Source organism: Dasypus novemcinctus, chromosome 27 (assembly GCF_030445035.2).
Source record: "Dasypus novemcinctus isolate mDasNov1 chromosome 27, mDasNov1.1.hap2, whole genome shotgun sequence".
In the NCBI taxonomy this organism is placed as follows: Eukaryota; Metazoa; Chordata; class Mammalia; order Cingulata; family Dasypodidae; genus Dasypus; species Dasypus novemcinctus.
This window is the reverse complement of record NC_080699.1, coordinates 48,218,394-48,234,501: the sequence shown is the minus strand read 5'-3', so window position 1 is coordinate 48,234,501 and position 16,108 is coordinate 48,218,394.

Genomic DNA, 16,108 nt, shown 5'->3' with positions numbered 1-16,108 from the left:
TGTTTCAAACCCAAGCCCTGAACAAGAATTTTGAGTTGCTTTTGTACATAGAGGAAGGGTCAAATTGTTCTTTGTTTCAGTGTTCAATAGGCTTGAATTAGCATATATCATTCACATCCTAGGTAAGCTTTTAGCATAGACCTTATACATTCTAAATAAGCTTTTTAGCACATTTGGTTTGCATTTTCCTTGAATATTTAAAGTTTATAGAGTTTGCATTGCTAAACTGTTTCCTGGGACTGGAGTCATTTCCATGGTCACCGAGGGCAGGACTGCAGCCTCTTACCATCCCACACCCACAAGTCACAGACAGCTTAGGTTATCTACAAAGAGATGAAGAGCCTTCCACCCATAGCCCACATCAGTGAGAAGTAAACTATGCACTGGTTATGAAGAAAAGGGTAAGATATTTTGCTTCCTCTCAAACATCTTGCAGACTAAGCATGACAAGAGATAAGGAAATAAATAATTTCAAAACCCTAAGGTGATACTGGAGTCCTCCTGAAGTATATTTCCATATAAATCAGGATCAGCTTTTCATTTCTGCTAAAATGGCTCCTGGGATTTAGATGAGGATTATATTGAAGCTATAGAACACTTTGGGTAGTATGGACACTTCACTAATATTAATCTTTCTATCAATGAACACAGAATGCCTTGCCCTTTACTTAGGTCTTTCCTAATTTCTTGCAGCATTTTTTGAAGTTTTCATTGTTCAACTTCTTTAGTTAAAATTATTCCCAGGCATTTTCCTCTTTAGGAGGTTATATTGAATAGATTTTTTAAAAATGTCCATTTAAGAATGTTCTTTGCTGGTGTATGAAACACAACTAATTTTTGCATGTTAATCTTGTAGCTTGCATTTGAATCTAGTAGCATTTGAATCTTGTAGCATTCATTTATGAGCTCTAGAGTTTTTTTTGTGTGGAGGTTTTGGCATCTTCTATATAAATAATCATGATATTGATGTGGGTTATGGGTGGGAGGCTCTTTGTCTCTTCAGAGATAACCTTAACCTAAACTATCTGTCCTGACTTGTGGGTGTGGAAATGTAAGAGACTGCAGTCCTGCTCTTGGTGACCATGGCAATGACTCCAGTCCCAGGAGGCCATGTAGCAATGCAAACTCTATATTCATACCAGTCAGTCCAGGGTAACTCTGATGGTGGTGATGCCGAAACTTAAGGGAACTTAGACTTGGCCTCGAATGAGAAATATAATATAGCCTGTGCATAAATTCAAAATCATCTAATTCTGTATCCAAGTGTGCCTAGTCTCTAGAAATCCTGTTAAGTGATATGGGCTTTGAATGTTCAAAAAGGATGTAAGACTGAATGTGTATTCAAAGTTGCATCCCGACGGAATGTGGGCAAGATGCTAATTCAAGCTCACCTGAAATGTGGATGATATGTTAATTAAAACCTATCTGGTACTCAGGCAAAGACTTAACTGAAAAAAATGTCATTTTCTTTGATAAAAGCACCATTTGACTCCCCACCCTGTATAAAACAAACTTGAAAATCTTCTTCAAGGCTCTGGTTTGAAATAGAAAGCTCCCGAGTCTGACCGGCCATCAATAAATCATTTTTCCTTCTCAAAATCATTCCTGAGTCCTGGCCTTTCTATATGCAAATAATTGAACCTCTCTCAAATTCTACAACAAAAAGGGTAGAAATATCCCTGAATGATATTGCAGGGACAGATGCAGGACTTTATATATCATGCCATAACCCACTGAATGGACTGGGGGAAGAATATAAATTACAATGTCTACTATTGTTTATTTCTTTAAGAGAGTATATCTACAATCTTTTTTTAGCTTAATTTTATTAAGGTGAACTTAAATTTTTATTACTCTAAAGATTTTGTACATATAATGTTAATTTAGTTTATAAGTTAACTATGGGAGATTACACTTAAGCTAAATAAAATTGAAACCATTATAGTTTATGCAAGGAATGTTTTCTTTTTATCTTTACAGGTAGCTAAAACTTTTTCTTTGTTTAAGTTATGAAAATGAATAATTTTTTTAAAAGCACATTGACTACCAGGTTTCAAAACACATTACACAATTACTTAATTTGTTTAAATCATAATCCTGGAAAGATCTCTCCATAGTTTTTATGGACTTTTCTTTACTTACTGAAATTTGTCAACAGAACCACTAATTACCTTTATTTTTGTTAGAAAGAAACCTTCTTTTGGAAGAAAATAAGGCTCACCTGATTGTGGAGAAGAAAATAATTTATTCTCAATCTTGCAAGAAGGGGCGCACAACTAGAAAACATCGCTGGCGCCCCAAACAAAGAAAAAGGACACAATTTATACCCCTAAGCCTAGCATGCAAGCTTTTTTTAACCCATAGATTGGATACTTTAGAAGTTACAGCCTATCCGAGAAGATTTAACTTTCCCATGCAAAAGTTTGTGATTTAACCGCTTCTTTCATCACATTCCAACCATTTTAGTTTTTACCTGCTCCCCTTTGTCAAATAAGGAATGGAATTTAGTGCTGATTTGGTATTGTCTTAGCTCTTTCTTGGGCATCTTTTTTATTCCCTATAGGACTGGCTTAAGCTGGTTTCCTTTGTTGCTGTTTAACCAGGGAGTGGGAGACTAAGGCAGTAGGCTGCCAGATTACATTAATCAATATTTTCTTCCTTTATGTGAAAACTAAACTAATCTTTGTTTTTCACATTTTATGGCTGACAAAAGGTTTAAACTGGGAAATTACATGGCAAACTAATTCTTAATTTCTTAACCTAGTCGATAGCTTTAATCTGCCATGCCTAGTTCTGCCCTCAAAGCTCTTGCAAGAGGAGGCCTTACCCAATAGTTTCTATAAGTGGAGTTTTATATGACTTTTCCATCTTGATTAGTTTAATTTGGACTCCAAGAATACTTATTTACATATATAACTGCATGTTTAATTTTTAACAATTTGAATAGAGCTTTTTTAGGAATTTTCACTTATTAATTTGATATTATCATCCTGATGTATGAAGACATACACTTAGCAAATGGGCAGACACAAATAGAGTTAGACATAGAAACACAACTCATTGATGTTACTTATAATTTGCATTTTTTATATACTGCTTAGCTTAATTTGGCTTCCAGAAATATATATTACTTATATAACTGCATATTTAACCTCAACAATTTGAGCAAATAGGCAGACATGAATAGTTTGACACAAAAACATGACTTTAGTTACTTAAAACTTCCATTTTTTACAATATAAGTGTGACTGCAAAGCATTTCAAAGACTCCTGAAACTTTTCTTAATTTGCACTATGACTGTGCAGTTTTACACTATGATCATGCAGTTTTACACAAGAATTTTGTTTCTTAACTAATGGCTTGTAACCAAAATGTTCCCAATGTTTTAACACAATTCTCTTTTGTTTCAGAACTTTATATTTTATCTTGAATTTAGCAGAATTTTCATAAGCAACACGATTAATTCTATGTATATTTACTGAGGCTATTGGAATCCTCAGGGAGACAAACTGGTTTCTCTCATGAATTGCCACTCTTAGGAACACTGACAGTTAAGGCAGGAGACTCCCCCCCCCCCTTTTTTTTTTCCAGTCCTTGGAGATAATAAAACTCCAGTGGTCCTTTAACCCTAAGGGCTAAGAATTCCACCAGGCAGTAATTTAGTTTACACTTGGATTCATGAGAGAAAACAGGGTTATTAATACCAGGACAGGAGACAGGGATGTCCCAGCTCTTCTCTGGACTTTAGGGGCAGAAGCTATTATGAAATAACCATAGACAAAGGCAAGGGGTGAGGTTAGGCTTGAAGTAACCATAAACAAAGGAAAGGTTAGTTTAGAATTTACACTTACAATAATAGTCTCAGTCTAAATTCACCCAGTTATAATTTCAGTTATTATTTTCCACTGTTTTATAATATAAATGCATTTATAAATGATCTTAACTCTTAGTTGCAGTTTTTATTAATTTTTTAACCTTAAGGTGAATTGGATGCCTTCATTAATTAAACTATAAGAATTTTATTAGTAACAATTCTTTGAAGTCCTGTCTTTTCTTAGTAATGGAACAAATTCTTATCTTCAAGTTATGCAATGCAATTAATCAACAGCAAGAGTGTATTGGTATTTAAAGATTCATTTTAAACTATGTTTTTACCTTTTTACTGTGAATTCTTAGGCACCAGCAACTAACAAAAGCCAAACAGACTTTAAAGTAGCATTTCATTCCTTTCTTTTTCTTTTTCCTCTGTAGTCTCAAAACCCTGAAGTTCCCAGCCAGACCACTGAAAAGGCTATCAAGTGATTAGAGGTCTTTTGTTTCAAGTGATAGCCTCCTTTCTTCAGACAACTTTACAGTTCTAAAACATTTCAAAGTATTTCTACAGTTTTACACAGAGAGATTTGAAGAACTGGGCAGAATGCAAGTGTATTCTGGGCTTTGATGCCCTAGGGAGGGAACTTTACTGCATTTATTTTGATTTTGCTTTTCACCCCTTTACCTTCCCCCTTCCAGGCAGTTGGATGCACAACAATCAAATAGGAATGCGGCTTATGAATAGAAGGTGTGGACTTACTGGAAAGGGACAAGCCACTCTTCCCTTTCCAGCTTTCTGCCAAAATGGGCAGACAGAACTTACTCAAATTTGGCACCCCTCCTGGGGACCCAGCCACCCTGACTGGGGCAGCCCCAAAAACTCAGGTGCATGGCACGGATGCAGAAGGCCTCCAAACTCTGGCAAAGGGGCAGACTGGAGATGAGGCAGCAGAGCATGCGCAAACATCCAGACTCCACAGTTTTGCCCCATAATCAATTCACCCCCTTGCCAATGGCAAGGGAGGGTTCCAGCTCAACTAAATTCTACTTTACATAACCACACAACTCCAACACTTGCATTGAGCTGACACAGACAGAAGCACAAAGGTCACTAATCTGACCCACAAGTTCTATATATATTTTTTCCCAGCATGGCAGCTCCCACAACCATCACAAACCTTAGAGAGAACACTTAACATTAATATCTGGTATAAAGAAAATTCATTTGCAATTCAGCACCATAACAAAAGATTCCAGCTAGACTGTTTAACTTTACACCCAGACCAAGCTTCACTAGAAAAGCTGATCCATTCTCCTGTAACCAAGTTTTTAAAAATCTAGACCAATTTCCAGGACATCAGGACTTGAACCTATAAACAGCCCTTCCTGTTATAATCAAACCTCCACTCCTTCAGTGGATATAAGATCAGTACCAGATTCCAACATACAGGTAGACAAACCCAAAACAACAGGGTTTTTCCTGGTTTTTCTCCTTTTTCCAGACCTAGAGAGAATGGCTTCCCCCCAATTTTCTGGGGCTACTAGGGTTCCCTCGGGAGGTGATCAGGCTCCCTTCCTAGCAATTAAAGCTAGGGTTTTCCAGACTGTGCTCACCTGGGGAGTCTTACGTTCTTTCATGTTCAGAGTTCTTTTTGTTCCCAGAATCTTTCTCTTCAGACCTTCCATTGTCCTCAATTTTCATTGGGAAGATTCTGGTGGAGCCCACATCTTTTCTGGATTAAACTTAATCCAGGGGCACCCAGATTTGGGGTTTACCTGAGTCCTCCCGGCTTCCTTGGGGATTTGGAAGGGGAAGCAAAATGCTACCATCTCTGACCTTCATTTGCAATCCTGGATGAGCCCCCAAAAATGTTGTAGAATTTGAGAGAGGTTTAAATTATTTGCATATAGAAAGGCCAGGATGCAGGAATGATTTTGAGAAGGAAAAATGGTTTATTGATGGCTGGCCAGGCTCAGGAGCTTTCTGTTTCTATCCTGAGCCCCAAACAAAATTTTTGAGTCCCTTTTATACAGAGAGGAAAGGCCAAATGGTCCTTTTGTTTCAGTTCTCAGTAGGCTTGAATTAGCATATCTCTTCCACATCCTAGGTAAGCTTTTCACATGGACTTCATACATTCTAGATAAGCTTTTAGCACATTTGGTTTGCATTTTCCCTGAATATTTAAAGGTTATAGATTTTGCATTGTTAAGCTGTTTCCTGGGACTGGAGTCATTGCCATGGTCACCAAGGGCAGGAGTACAGCCTCTTACCATTCCACACCCACAAATTAGGACAGACAGTTTAGGTTAAGGTTATCTCTGAAGAGAAAAAGAGCCTCCCACCCATAGCCCACATCACTATGAGCCATGCTGTATAGCAGTGCTCCAAAATGTATTCATCAAATGCAATGAATGTACCAAACTTATGAAGGAGACAGTTGATGTGGGAGGAGTTGGGGTGGGGTGGGAGTGGATATATGGGAACTTCATATTTTTTAATGTAGCATTTTGTGTGATCTATGAATCTTTAAAAAAAAGGCCAATTAAAAAAATTTTTAAATTAATGTGATAGAAGAAAATTTTAAAAAAAGAAGGTAGTACACCAAGAAGAAATAACAGGATTCAAATTTTGGATCAATACAATCATAAGGTGTTATGAGTTTTCAAAAATAGTTATTTATATCTGAAGAACATTGAAGGGCAGAGCATAAAAAGTGGAACATGAGCCTGGACAGATTGATTGTAGCCAGATAATCTAGAGTTTTGTGTTTTGTCCACAAGTTGGGTATTTATGTTTGAAATGATTGGAGAGACAGTGAGGGTTTAGAGAAGGTAAAGTTCATAAAAAGTCTCGCCATGACAAAAGCTCACTCTATGTCATTGTGACTATCACTGTTGTCAAATTCCCAGAGAGATGATGAGGGAAGGAAATAGAGCAATGAAAGTTGGATGGAGGTGTGGGGAGTGAGTCTGTGTGGGTTTGGGTGACAATAAATAATAATATTTATTGCTATACTTGCTACAATGTCAGACATTTTCTATATCTTATTTTATTTAATTCTTTCAGTTACTGTACAAAATCATTTTTCACTATTCTGATTTACTAGAGAAAGAATGTGTGACTAAGGGCAATGTGATAGTCTTGTCCAAGGCTTGTAATTTTGTCTGGAGTGAACCTTAGAGTTTGATTTTCCTAGGCTTTTGCATTTCACTAATAATTTCTATTTTAATAAACGTAATATCTTAGAATGGTGTTACATTTACAGAAAAATTTCAAGGATAGTAGAGAGGGTTTGCAAGAACCTCTCACCTACTTTCTCTTGTTCTTAACATCCTCCATTGAAAACACCACATTATATTTATTTGTAATAAATTTCAAGGCCCTTCCTGGCAGTGACAGCTTCTCAGACTCTCCTCATTTTGATGACCTGCATAGTTTTGAGGCATACAAGTCAGGTATTTTGGAAAGTTTCCCTCAGCTGGAAATTTTCTGATGATCTTGTCATGATGATATTAGGTTTATAGGATTTGAAGGAAGACACCTGATATAAAATTAAATCATATCCAGGGTACATCCTATCAACATGGCTTATCACTGTTTTGTTGATGTTATCAACAGTGTTTTGAGGTCCTCCCACTATGAAGTTCCTCAGTTTTCTACCTTTCCATATATCACCTTTGGAAAGTAGTCACTATATGTAACTCACATTCAGGAGTGAGATTTTTGCTCCATTGCCTTGAGAGAGCAATATCTGCATAAACTATTGGAATTCATCTTCATAGAGGATATCTCTCTTATTTATTTAATCAATAATTTATATCAGGATTGACTCATTACAGTTATTTTATACTTTGGGCTGAGTGCTACTTTATTTTGTTGTTCAGTTTGTTCAAATTTTGGCCATGGGAGCTCTGTCAGCTGTGCCCTATGTCTATTTGACATTATCTGCATTGTTGAGCATTTTATTTCAGTACTATAAAATTATTCAGGCTACTTTTGTATATTTCTTGTCAGAGTACTGCTGTCAGTTTCTCCAAGAAGACTCATATTGTAGAATGTTATTAAAATCCAAAGTCCAGACATTATATGTATCTTTCTACTGGGCATTCTCCATGGAGATTGTAAGGAAATATATTTGTGTATACTACCATATATATATATACATATCTATAAATATTTATACATGAAAACTTCTATATCTATGAACACCTCCACGTGAGTTCACATTGATGTGTCTAAATACAAACTATTAACACAAAACAGCACAGAGTCCTCCTTGTTTATCTGTAAACTCTCACACCACAGTGAGAAGCATATTCCCCCATCTGCCCTCCATTTACTTGATTGCTTGATACCAGAGTAATGTATTGAAGTAAAAGAATTGTTAAAACCATACCCTGGTAGGGTACAACTTTATCAAATAGAGTACTTATGTACAGTGTTTATTGACTTAATTTTACAGATTCCATTCATATCCAATATTACTATTTCAACAAATTTACCCCCATAATTTTCAGTGAGGGCATTTCATGCATTTTCAGAAGCTCAGGTCATTTTTTAACATTTTGCATATCTTGTAAATTAATTTTTATTTGTGTAAATTAATGTTCCCTCTTTGTGTTGTCACTTTCAATGGATTTTGACAAATGCATAATGTCACATGCCTACAGTTACAGTATAATATAGAACAGTTTCATTGTTCTAAAAATTTTCCTGTGCTTTATGTATTCACCCCTCCTGTCCCCTCCCTATGCCCCTGGCAACAAGTGATCATTCTATTGTCACTGTTGTTTTGCCTTACTCAAAAGGTCATAAAATGTTAATATACATATGTAGCGATTTAGACTGGTTTCTCTAATTTGAGATTCTTCATTGTCTTTTTTTAAATTATTTATAAAGGATATTTATTTGGGATAGTAGCTTACAATTACCAGACCAAAAAGTGTAAGTTACTTCCCTCACCACACTCTGTTGCCATGTGTTGGAGCAAGATGGATGCCAACATCTGCAAGAGTTCAGGCTTCCTCTTCCTCTTAAGGTTCCATGTTTCCAGCTTCTTCCAATATCAGCTGTAGGCTGGGATAAGTCTTGTCTCTCTCCCAGGGCTGATTTCTCTCTGGGCTCAGCTGCTCTATTCTTTCCACCAGGTCAGTTCTAGACTATCAGACTAATGGCTCTTCTGTCTTCCTGGGCCTCTGCTGTGTCTAATTGAGGCTTTTCTCTGTGTATTTGCCAACAAGTGTGTATCTTCTTGGTTAGGATTCTGTTCAGATCTTTTGCCCATTTTTTTTCAGGAAGTACTGGGGATTGAACCCGGGGCCTTGTACATGGGAAGCAGATGCTCAACCAGTGATCTGCATCTGCTCTTCAATGAGATTTGAGGGTTTTTTTTTTTCAGTTTGCTGGTTGTTTTTTTGTTTTTTTTAATTATTTATTTATTTTTAAAAATTACATTAAAAAAATATGAGGTCCCATTCAACCCCACCGCCCCCACCCCCCATTCCCCCCACAGCAACACTCTCTCCCATCATCATGACACATCCATTGCACCTGGTAAGTACATCTCTGAGCATCACTGCACCCCTAGTCAATGGTCCACATCATAGCCCACACTCTCCCACGTTCCATCCAGTGGGCCCTGGGGGGATCTACAATGTCCCATAATTGTCCATGAAGCACCACCCAGGACATCTCCTCGTTGGTTTTTAAGAAGATGCTGGGAATTGAACTGAGTGCTCAACCACTTGAACTACATTCACTCCTAGCTTATTTTATAAACATTTTTATTAAAGAAGTTGTGACCTTACAAAACAATCATGTAGATATACAGAATTCCCATACAACCCATCTTCACTAACACACCACACCATTGTGGAACATTTGTTACAGATTATGAGATAATATCATCAGACTATTACCACTAACTATGGTCAAAAGCATACATTTGGCATATCTCTTCCATACCCCCCACACTTAACAAAGAACATTTTTGAAATTGATGCAAGAATATTACAATATGGTTGTTAATAATTTTTAATTGGGTTTTTGCTTTCTTAATGTTAGGTGTCAATCTTTGTATTTTTTAATGCAAATAATTTATTGGACATATTTTTTGCAAATATTTCCCCACATCTATTGACTTTCCTTTCATTCCCTTATCAAAGTCTTTCACTGAGCAGATGCTTTTCATTGTAATAAAGTACAACTTATGAATTTTTTATGTCATGTGTCATACTTTGAGTGCTATACCCAACCACCCATCAACAAACCTGAACCCTTGATTTTCATATATGTTTTATTCAAGAAATTATACATTGTATTTTACATGTGAGTTTATGATTCATATTGAGTTAACTTTTGTGAAATGTATATATTCTGTACTTAATTTCAGTTTTTGTTTGGCATGTGTACTTCCCATTGTCCAGGACCATTTGTTGAAAAGATGACACTTACTCCATTGAATTGACCTTTATCCTTTGTCATAGAACATTTGATGGCATTTGTGTGGATCTAGTTTTGGGTTCTCTAACATTAGATAATGTGTCTATTTAAAAAAGACAACACTGATTATTTTTTTTAGTAAGTTTCAAAATCAGTTAGTGTGGTCCTACAACTTTGTTCTTCTTCAGTATTATATTGGCTTTCTAGGTTTTAGCCTTTCCATAACATTTTAGAATTAGTTTGTCAGTATCCTCAAAATAACTTGCATGCATTTAAACCTGGGTTGAGTTAAATGTACAGATCAGGTTGGAAAGAAATGGCATCATAGCAATATTGTGTATTACATACACTAAAGCAGAGTACCTCTAATTAATCATTTAATTAATTATTTTAAACTCTTAAGTACAGTAACAACTCAAAATTTCCCTTTTTACCTATTTACAAATGTACAATTAGTAATATTAATTACATTCAGAATATTGTACTACCATCACCAATATCTAGTATCCCAATATTTCAATACAGGGCAAAAAATGGCTGACCAAAATCTTTGTTGAATAAAATAAATTCTACAGAATTTGTGCTGAAAAGTGTGCCATGATAAAATATTTGAATTATCAACAAGGAATGCTAGTCAGAAACTGCATCCAGGAGAAGCAGGTGTGCAGAGCAGGTGTAGTTTGGTGTTGAATGTCTGCTTTGCATAGATGAGGTCCCTAGTCCAATCCCTGGTAGAAACTTTAAAACAAAAGAGAATAAGCAGCCTTTGTTTTCTCAGTATTTCCATATTAAGTACACTAGATGTAGTTAATATAATAATTAATTTAATGTGTTTACAAACCATAACAGTTAACTTAATTTGGTGATACTGTTTGTGACTAAATTTGCATTTCTCTGGTCTCTTTTCCAGCATTTGCATTGTATATATGGAAACAGAAAACCAAACATGTATTTTAGAATATATCCTGCTGGGCTTCTCTGAAGATACAGTAATGCAGCTTCTGCTATTTGGACTGTTCCTGTCCATGTACCTGGTCACCATCTTTGCAAAGTTGTTCATCATTCTGGCCATCATATCAAACTCCACATCCACACTCCCATATACTTCTTCCTCTCCAAACTGTCTTTTACAGATATCTGTTTCATCTCCACCACTGTCCCAAAGATGCTGCTGAATATCCATTGAAAGCAAAGCCATAACTTATGAAAACTGTCTCATCCAAATGTATTTTTTCATGCTTTTTTCAGGATTAGACATCTCACTCTTGACTGCAGCGGTGTATGAACATTTCATGGCCACCTGTCACCCCCTGCTCTACATGGTCATAATGAACCCCCAGGTCTGTGGCCTCCTGCTACTGACATCCTGGTTATTGAGTGTATTGGTCTCCCTTTTGCATGACTTAATGGTTTTGCAATTGACTTTTGGTACAGAGTTGGAAATGCAAGACTTTTTCTGTGAACTTAATCATGTGGTCCAACTTGCTTGTTCTGACACCTTCTTTAGTAACCTAGTGATGTATTTTGCACCTGGACCTCAGGGTTTAATTCTACTCACTGGGATCCTTTACACTTACTCTAAGATTATATCTTTAATTTTGAGAATTTCAACAGCTGGAGGTAAATATAAAGCATTTTCTACTGTGGGTTTCAGCTCTCCATAGTGTCCTTGTTTTATTGTATAATTTTTGGAGTGTATCTTAGCTATGCTGCTACCTAAAATTCAAGGGCAAATACAATAACCTCAGTGACCTTTTTTTTTTTTTTAAAGATTTATTTATTTATTTAATTTCCCCCCCTCCCCTGGTTGTCTGTTCTTGGTGTCTATTTGCTGCGTCTTGTTTCTTTGTCCGCTTCTGTTGTCATCAGCGGCACGGGAAGTGTGGGCGGCGCCATTCCTGGGCAGGCTGCTCTTTCTTTTCATGCTGGGCGGCTTTCCTCACGGGCGCACTCCTTGCGCATGGGGCTCCCCCATGCGGGGGACACCCTTGCGTGGCATGGCACTCCTTGCGCGCATCAGCACTGCGCATGGCCAGCTCCACACGGGTCAAGGAGGCCCGGGGTTTGAACCGCGGACCTCCCATATGGTAGACGGACGCCCTAACCACTGGGCCAAAGTCCGTTTCCCTCAGTGACATTTTTAAGACCATCAAAAATGAGAAATATTCTCTCTATAAAATATTCTTTGCCTCAAGTTTAGAAAATTTCTCATGATTAACTGAGGCCAAACACTGGGAGATTTAAATCTAGATACATTTATTAGTGCATAGGAAAATAATCTGCTAGATGCCCTATTTCTAGAATTCTCTCTATTTAATTTTTTACATTAAAACACCTCTTTATTATGTAATTCGCTTTAAATCACTTAACTTCTCTGTCATACTCCCTACTGCAATATTAATGACAGAATCTTTTACCTGAATTTTCACCAGTAAACTTTTAAATTCAGGTACATATAAAATTATAGTAGTTGTTTTGGAATAATGAATGTGTACTTCAGTCTCTGCCAGATGAAAGCAATTATTCCTTTCTGTGGGGAGCCATCCACTGTGAAACCTATTTACAACCTGCCACAACATGGTGGATCTCAACATGGTGGAGTTCACAAATCTGCCCTGTCATTTCCTTGTTCTTCTTCCTCTTTGTTTCTTTGTTCTCCCCTTCCCGCTGCAACTCTGGCGACCACAGGAATATGCATGTGCAAGGCGTGAGACTCTGCAGACCCAACGCAAACTGTCGGCCAATCCCCTCCTTGGACGTCTGCCATCCACAAAACCAGCCTATCACCTATGTACACGTTACCTTCCCTCCCTATAAATTCCCATGTTTTACCCCCAATAAGCGAGACTTGATCAGAATCCTGTCTTGTCTCCATTCTTCTCTCGACTCCTGCCCCACCCTGCTTCTTTCCACAGGTCCCTGGATTGCCCTCAGTGGCCGGAGCAAGTGGCGCCCGATGTGGGGCCCCACCTACCATTGTTTATGGGACCCGAGGGAAGAAGCAAGCCAATACACAAAGGAAAAACCTGTGCAGGTGGTTTTTGTAAAAAAAGGAAGACCTGAGAATTCTTGGGTGGAAGACCTCGGCCGCCGGCCTGGGCGGAAGACCTGAGCTTTCAGCTTGGTTGGAGGAGACCTTCAGGGAACTGCCTATTCCTTGGAAGACATCTCAGTAAGTGATCGGCTACAATGGGGCAGGGCTCCTCTAGTGATCGTTCCCTTTTCCTATCTGGCCTACAGGCCACGCTTAAGACGAGAGGAGTAAAGGTTCATGTTAAAGAACTTTCTAAATTTTTTGCTTTCCTTGAAGAAATTTGTTCCTGGTTTCCCCAAGAAGGTACTATTGATGAACAATGGTGGCGCCATGTAGGCGATGCCCTACATGACTTTTACAAAACCTTTGGCCCCAGTAAGTTCCCTGTTACTGCTTTTAATTATTGGACTGTAATTAATGATCTTTTAGCTGTGCGCCATCTCTGCCCCCAAGTGACTGAAGTGGTTAAATAGGGTGAAAAAGTTCTTTGTTCGCCTACCCCTCCCTCCCTCCTATGCAAGACAATAAGGCTCCTCAGCCTTCACCTCCTGTTCCTCAGGCTGTGCGACCTTCCAGTCGCTTGAGTTCAGTCTCCATCACTATACATAGTGAGGGTGAAAGTTCCCCTTCTGATGATGAAAATAACTCAAACACACATCCAAAACTTAGTATTTCATCCCCTAAAGGTAACCTCCCCATATCTCAGCCTCCGGAGCTCACATAATACATGCCATTATCCCCTGCCCACGGGGCCTACGCCTGTTCCTCCACCTCTCTATCCCACCCTTCCACCCTTCCTACCCCCAGGTAACTATCTCCCTGTGCCTCAGGCTCTGCCTCCCCCTCCCGCTGCTCCTTTACTCCTTCCTTTGTCTCAGCCACCTCCTCCTGCTTCCTTTCCTGTTTCTGAACCTCCTGATGCAAATGCTCAATTGCGCGCTGAGGTTTCCACTTTAACTGCTCAGTTACTAGAAAAGAACCGCCTTTTGGAACAGCGTAACTCCCTTATCCATCAGCTGGCCATATACCCCCCTGCCTCTCGTTTGTCTGCTGTGCCCATGCAGGCCGTTACTCAAACCCCCCCTTTTTTGCATATCCAGTCACCCAGAGGCAAACCGAGGGGCAAAACAATGAGGCAAATAATGAGGCAAATGGTGAGGTGAAGGTACTTCGTGTGCATTCCACTTTCCCCTTTAAATCTTTAAAAAACTTAAAACCGCCGCTTCCACCTATGGGCCCACTGCTCTGTAACAGGCTCAGGAGATTATGAAAGCACTATGCAACAAGCAAGATATGACCCTACCCTTTTCTCCCAAATTCAAACTGCAGCCCTTAGGGCCTGCAAAAGGCTGCCCACAAATGAACGCCCTGCTTCCTCCCTCACTAATATTAAGCAGGGGCCAGAGTAACACTTTTCAAATTTTGTAGGCAGACTGTGCACAGCTGCAGAAAGACTGTTTGATGATACCAACACAGAAACAGACTATGTAAAGCAAATTGCCTTTGTAAATGCAAATACGGCTTATCAGGCCGCAGTTAGACCTTATAGAAAGGAGGAGAACTTGTCTGGTTACATTAGGCTTTGTTCTGAAATTGGCCCCACCTATCAACAAGGCCTTGCTAGGGCAAAAGCTTTTACAGCTACAGTAAAAAGGTCGCTGTCAGTCCCAAACCAACATGCACAGTCACCCTCTCCCTCCCCATCAGGGAAATGGGAGGCAGGGCCAGCCACAGGCCCCAAAATCCTTTCACAACTCTTTGGGCTCCCTGTTCTCTACATGACAATGTAGCTCTGAGCTAGTGAAGGCTAATATAGTTAATCCACTGGAAAGAAAGAGAAACGTGGCAACATTTGTGTTTTGTTTTGTTTCCATTCTAGTTCTGATTGGGCTTGCTTAACCAAGATAATAAAATTGGTACCAAGTTTTTATCAAGGTCTAAAGGAAGTTTTCAGTTTTAAATCAATAGTTTTCTCCAGAACTTCAAGTCTCAGTTTAATCTTACAGTAATAATCCAAAAATGTGTGTTAATGGTCTGTCTAAACTGCAAAATGAGAACTTAACTACATTTTGCTGCTCAAGTTATTTTAACTAATTACTGATAACTAATAAAAATGTTTCCAAGCACAAGCTTGCATATTACAGGCAACATGAATTCCAAAAGAAATCTTGAAAGGTATATCTATGATGTGCTATATAACAGAGGATTTAAAAGCAGCTATACCAAGAAAGTAAGAATTATGAGTCGATGGTAAATAAATTGTATGTTTCTGTTAATGTGTTGTAATTGTTTTGTGTTTGTCTGTCTGTCCATTCAATGTCAGTGTATATTGTGATACCTCCGGATGGTAAATATAAATTAGTAGAAATTTTTTAAAAGAGCTCTATTCAAATGGCCAAAAATTAAATAAGTGCTTATATTAATACTTAAGTTTATTATATTAATACATAAGTTTAAATGTTAATAAGATATCTACAATAATAAAAATTGTAAGTCTTGATTAACAAAATTAACTGTAAGTTTTCATAAAAAATGGTTCTTGCCTAGATTGAAATGAATAACATATTTCTTCACAGGATAATATGAAGGATGCAAAACTTAAATGAATATTTGATTAAAAGTTTGTGGGAATGCTGACTGAAATTTAATAAGTTTTTTCTAAAAGGCCTATTTTGTCCTAAAATAGGATGGCTAATTTTTCATAAACTCTTGGAACTTAATTTGCATGTGGTGAGTTGTAGAAGGTATTGTGATAACTTTAAGTAAGGGAATGTGTTCTGTGAAGGTAAAAGTTGTCTTAAAATAATATAATCTATAT